At 36.7% G+C, this 6,997-nt stretch overlaps 1 pseudogene; it reads right to left on the bottom strand.

The window, feature by feature from the left end:
* Positions 1-6,997, bottom strand: part of LOC111409622 — a 49,468-nt pseudogene that overhangs the window by 29,533 nt on the left and 12,938 nt on the right.

Here is a 6,997-nt window from a genome sequence, read left to right on the forward strand (position 1 = left end):
GGATGAAGTCGGGGAGAAGAGAGTTTTGGGACCAGAAATAATTGAAAGGACAGTTGAGGCAATCGATAAGATCCGTGTAAGGATAAAGGCAGCACAGGATCGATAGAAGAGCTATGCGGATACAATGAGGAAGGATTTAGAATTCAAAGTTGGAGAAAAAATGTTTCTGAAAGTGACACCGATGAAAGGTGTACTTAGGTTTGGCAAGAAATGAAAGCTACGACCCCGTTATATCGGACCATTCGAGAAACTTGATAGGGTCGAAAATGTAGCCTATCGGTTAGCTCTCCCACCTGGGTTATCGGCAGTGCACAACGTGTTCCATGTATTAACGATCAAGAAATACATGCATGATCCTAATCATGTAGTGAAATATCAGTCTGTGGAAGTACAAAAGGACTTATCCTATGAAGAGGTACCAATTAGGATAATGGATCGAAAGGTACATAAACTAAGGAACAAAGAAATTCAATTGGTCAAAATACAATGGAATAATCATGAAATAGAAGAGGCCACTTGGAAAGGGGAAAAGGAAGCCAAAAACAAGTATCCAACATTATTCGCCCAATCAGAAGGTAAATTTCGAGAATGAAATTTTAATTAAGGTATGGGGGATGTAGAACCGCAAATAATTTTAAACACCTCAGTGGCACTAAGACATGAATATTGGATGGCTAAAATATACTTCAGATTTTAAATCTCATTTGAGGCCCATTTATGATATAGAAAACATTCGATTTGGAAAATGATATCTAAAGAAAAGTTGTAGCTCTTTGAGTTATCTTTCCAACGCACTTTAAATTACCTCAATTGGATATCGGGAAAAGAAGTTATGATAGAAATACTAAAAGCTATACAATATCAATTGAAGTACGCGAAATATGAAAAGTCAAATTTTTACACGATTTTCTAGCACCTTCTTTAACCTATAACTCCCACATAAATGACACCCGTATTAATGAGTATTATGCCCTTCACTTGCCCTTAAGTTGTGACATTTACACCTATAAATAGGCCCCAATGCATACACATTTTTCACACCAAGACAAAAGCTTCTAAGCATAAAAGAGAGAGTTTTCAAGTCTAGAAAAAAGAGAAAGGAGAAGGAGGAAAATTAGTTTTTCCTAGAAGTTTTGGTGCTATCAAGAAGTGTTTTTCAAGTATCAATTTTCAACGGAGTGTTTTTTTTGAAACATCAGAGGAGTGCATTTTTCAGCAAGGTTCAAAGCATCAATCAAAGTAGGTAGAGGTGCAAAATGTTAATTCGTGTTAAGTTATAAGTTTCTAGCAAATGAATATTTATATTAATGTTTATATATCTAATGGTAACTCCGGTACGGCATACACCTCCATGTCTAATGGTACCTCCGGGTACAGCATGTACTTCCGGTCGAGGCGTCGTGTTAAGTCATGACTCTACGTGTTTGGGATTCTACCAAAAATCCTACTATGAAAAGGTTTCTAAAGTTACAGTTTTGAAATATATAGTTTTATCACGAATGCACCAATGATATTTATTGAGTTTTTTTAACTCATGGGTTTAACCCCTTCTCTACAGATTTATTTTTATGAACGTTTTCAATGTTATTTCTTTAAAGTATTTGAATAACGCTGATCATGAGAACAAGTTGTGTTTTCTTCAAATAGATTACGTTTCGTTATTTTTTTATTCAGTGTTTTATTTAAAGTATTCAAAAGATTGTTGTTAAAATTATTATTGTAAAAATTAAGCTTCCGCTAAAACATATTTTCCTATAACTAAACCACCGGTTAGTTAAGTAAAGTAAGTAGCGTTCCGGTCCAAAAGAGGTCGGGGCGTTACACTCTCCTTAACTTGGTCAAAAGAGTCTATCTGCTCAAGGATCCAAATACCTGAGCTCAGCATCTTAGCCCAATACCTAATCGATGGAGGTTGGAATTGGACTATGAGAGATGCCGTATGAAAACATTATCACCATATAACGAAGGAACTGTACCCCCTTCATAGCCAATTCATGGGTCTAGGGCTTAAGCTGCACTAAAAGCACGCTTAATAGGTTTTAAGCAAAGACGAAGCAAGTTGATGAGGACATCTACTTTTGGGCTTGTATTATGCATCTATGTTTGGACTTGTGTTACTCATGGGCTAGTCCACGCCCAGTCCTTTTTTTTTTTTTGGTTATACAGTTATATATTGAACTTGTACTACCCATGGGCTGCCTAGGCCCAATCATTTTCTTACATTTTGTAGTTCTATATATAGCCTTTGTAATGTTTAGTGGAAAAAAGATATGATAGAATGAATTGACTGTTGCAACAGTGTTCTCCTTTTCCACCGCCCTTTCTTCTCTTCTCTCCCTTTTCTCTCCTTCTTCTTCTCCTCCACTATCTATTTCTTTACTGTGTGTATTCTGCTGCTTTTGCTAGTTTATTCAACTTTTATAAGTTCTAAATTTCTCAATCCATCCTACATCAAAGAGGTATCAGAGCTAAACCTGGATTCTATCATCAATCTGCATCCCATAACCACTGCATCTCCAAGATACTTCAGCTACACACAGTTTCTATTTACTCAATCCAGCTGGTACAACTTCACAGCATCAACCACTACCCAGCAGCCCAACAATACAGTAACCAACAGGTAACTATCTACCAAAAAAAGCTACCTAAAACTACCACAACACCCACTCACAAAATCACCGCCCACAATCAATCGATCCGTATAACCAAGCAACCAGTCATCCCCATCGTATAATCTTCCTAACCCAGTCACAGTTTTCATCAACCCACAAATTACAGTTAAAACACCCATATATACTTATATTCAGCTACCATTGCCAATATACCATAATCACTCGACAAAAAAAAAAAGGGCTACAGACGCAGCAAATAATCTTCGCACCTTCCCTGAACAACCGAAACCCAGGCTGCAAGTTAACCTACCTAATGAACACCACCTCCACTCGTGACCACCAGGCATGCCGACCACGGGTTATCCTCACAGCGTCTTCGCCCGTCACAGCCACTCGCAGCCTCCATCGCCACAGCCCTGATTTTCCATCTTGTAAGTTGCTGCCTTAGATTTTATATTGGGCATTGGTGGTAGTTAGGTCATTTATTGCTATTGGGCTATATGTTAACTGGGTAGTGTACGTTTTGGGCCTCAACTATTTTGTTTAAATAAGAGTTATCATTTGAATTAATTTGTGTTTTTTCACAAAAAAAAAAACAAAGAGAGAGAGAGAGAAAACGAAAACAAAAACAAAAACAAAAACACACAGAACAAAAAAAAGAGGAAAAAAAAAAGAGAGAGAGAGAGAAGAAAAGTGAAAAAAAAAATTGTATTTTTTCTAACATCGTTTTGCAGGTACCTCTTCTTGTCATGTTGATCGATCCATTTACTTCGACGAACAAAAAAAAGGGGGAGTTACTGTTTTTATTTATCTTTGGCTTATATTACTGTTTCATTTTAAAATTACATCAATATTTTTGTATGCTGCTGTTGTTCCAATTTTTACCTAAACTCACGTAATTAGATCCATTAACTTCGTTAAATTCCACTTGTACCTCACTTATTTTACGTGATTAGGTTTTGACCAATATTTGACCCTTGCTTTGCTATTTTACATATACTAGCAGTATTAGCTTGTTGTATTTGGATGTATTTAATCCCAAAATTAAAAATTTTTAAAAATTTAAAGGGCTCGAGTTGTTATTTTCATTGCTTGCACTTATTGTTCATTGATCTCTCTATTGCACGTCATTTAACTGTTATACAGTGCATGCATACTTGTCATCTTGTCACTTCTAGTTTTAGTACCTAAATATGGACCCTTCACAATTTGATGCACTCACTCGACAAATAGCAACCGTCCAAACCCAGATGACCGCTACTCTTGAAGATAGTAAGGTATTTTCTGCTAATTTGAACAATTTTAAGCAAATCCCTCATTCAATTGACGTTGATAATTCTGAAGTATCCCATATTAGACATTATCCTCATCGACAAGGAGATCAAAAATATTTTCAATATGATCATAGTGATAAGGATCAAGTTCTTGGGAGAGAACGAGCCTACGATCGTCACGGTACTCATTCCCTTCCTTGTCATAAGGAGAGTTACTTTAGAGACATTAAATTAGACATTCTTACTTTTGATGGTTGCTTAGATTTTGAGGTTTTTACTCAATGGACTGCCTTTAAATAGGGGAATCAGTTAGTGAACGAGTATATTGCTCAATTTTTCTGCTAATTTGAACAATTTTAAGCAAATCCCTCATTCAATTGACGTTGATAATTCTGAAGTATCCCATATTAGACATTATCCTCATCGACAAGGAGATCAAAAATATTTTCAATATGATCATAGTGATAAGGATCAAGTTCTTGGGAGAGAACGAGCCTACGATCGTCACGGTACTCATTCCCTTCCTCGTCATAAGGAGAGTTACTTTAGAGACATTAAATTAGACATTCTTACTTTTGATGGTTGCTTAGATTTTGAGGTTTTTACTCAATGGACTGCCTTTAAATAGGGGAATCAGTTAGTGAACGAGTATATTGCTCAATTTGAGGAATTTCGAATGAAAGATCATGTCATTGAGGATGAAACACTTACTTTGAGTAGGTTTATACAAGGTCTAAAAGATGAACTCAGGCGTGAGTTATTCTTTCGAGGCGTCACTACTCTTGAATACGCTTACTCTTTTGCTCGAGATTATGAGTTATTTATTAGTATTCCATATGAAAAGCGCGATCATCTCCATTCACCCATCTCATTAGCGCCACCTCATCATAAGTCTATCATAGAGCCTTCCCCGTCTAATGTTCATCCCATTTGAGAAAATAAGTGTAAAGATCGTGATATTCCTGAGCCTTCTTTTTCATATAGAAGGTATAATGACAATCGTCCTTTTGTTTCATTGCCGCCACTTCCTCCCATTAAGGCCCTTGTAGTACCTATCCTTAATCAACCCAAAGGTGCTGATGAGTCGCATAATCATGTCATCTTTAAGGAAAATTTTAGGAATTAGGATTTGATCCTCCCACATGTTGAAATTGCATATTTCAATTCTGTGAATCGATCTCTAAGTTTGAGTCCCTTTGAAGTTAGTCATGATTATAAGCCTAGGAGACGCTTAGATGTTATTCTCATGTCCTCACATGCTAGTGCGTTGATGTCAAATGAGGTAGTTGTACCACATCTACATGACTTACGTATTGAGATCAATAAACAACTTGAAACAAGTAATGCATTATATAAACTTCGAGTTGATTTGCATAAACGACATTTTGAATTTAATGTTGGGGATTATGTTATATTGCAAGCCCGTAATGCTGGTCCTTATGAAATTTTAATGCATGTTGGTCCAAATGCATATGTTAATGATCTTTCATCACATTATGGCCACCACCCTATTTTATTTGTAAAGGACTACATTGCTTATAAAGACTATTTTGACCCTTTTGATGATCCTTTTCTATCTCCACATGGGAGCTCCCACACTAAATCTTTTGCTATGTCTAATCGAATGCTGTCTGTCACAGCATACAAAGATAAAATTGATGTTATTTTAGATGAATAGATTGTGTTAACCAATGATAGAGAGATTCCGTGCTTTCTTTTTTGTTGGGTGAATCAACTTGATTCTGATGGTACATGAATTCCCGGGAAGAGACTTCAGCAACGTGATCCAAATTTATTGAAGCTTTATAGGAGTCAACAAGATCGTACTTTACCCAGTTCACTGTGGTCAGATCATATACTTGGGGATAATTTGCAACTGACATTGTCTTCATTTATTGAGTTTCGATATTTGGCTCGTTAAAAAGATCGTCCTCATTGGCTTGATTTGGAACACTTTGAGTATCTGATTGACTGCAGCTATTGCGTTTTGTTCACTCGACAGAGTCGAGTTTTTCTCCCACCCCGAGAGAGTTGATGAGGACATCGACTTTTGGGCTTGTATTATCCATCTATGTTTGGACTTGTGTTACTCATGGAATAGTCCAAGCCCAGTCCTTTTTTTTTGTTTTACAGTTATATATTGGACTTGTATTACCCATGGGCTGCCCAGGCCCAATCAGTTTCTTACGTTTTGTAGTTCTATATATAGCCTTTGTAATATTTAGTGGAAAACAGATATGATAGAATGAATTGACTGTTACAGGAGTGTTCTCCTTTTCCACAGCCCTTTCTTCTCTTCTCTCCTTTCTTCTTCTCCTCCCCTAGCTATTTCTTTATTGTGTGTATTCTGGTGGTTCTGCTAGTTTATTCAACTTTTATAGGTTCTGAATTTCTCAATCCATCCTACATCACAAGTCCTTGAAGGTTACTTCAACAAGGTTCAATGAGCAGATTATGGAGGCCAAAAAAATCTCTGATGGCTACCCTATCAAGACTAAAGCTCAAGACGAGGTTTTGGTGGTCTACTCATGAAGAAGGATCAAAATTCTAGAAGAAGAGGTTGACCCAATGAATGAAAAGATAAAAGGGACCCACGTCCGAAAGGAGAATAAAGTGTCATCAAACTGAACGGGCTCAGCTTTGCCCAAAGGAATTTTAAGAATACCGCCTCTTAAAAATTTCATTAGAAGGGGTTTTTATGTAACTGATAAGGAAATCCTTCACAAGCCTACACCAATGTAAGAAATTTGTGGATCTCAATAATGGAAAATATTGGCAATATCACAGGTCGATAGGTCATTATACATGAATGTATAGACCTAAGAGAAAAAGTTGAAGCGCTAATTAGGCAAGGTCAATTGCACAAGTTCTTAGCTAAGCCACACAGTGTGGTAGGAATTTCACAACACAACAAAGCTAATGCGCTCCATTTGCCTTTCTCGCCTACCAGGAGAAATCAACACGGGGCATAGATATGAATGTTGGATTTTATTGTAGTGGATGAAATCGGATTCATTCATACTGTATATGAACTTTACATGTTGGATTTATACATACTGTATACTGTATATGCAACATACCATATTTACAGCTTACCACATTTACGGTATA

This window comes from Olea europaea, chromosome 14 (assembly GCF_002742605.1).
Source record: "Olea europaea var. sylvestris chromosome 14, O_europaea_v1, whole genome shotgun sequence".
NCBI lineage: Eukaryota > Viridiplantae > Streptophyta > Magnoliopsida > Lamiales > Oleaceae > Olea > Olea europaea.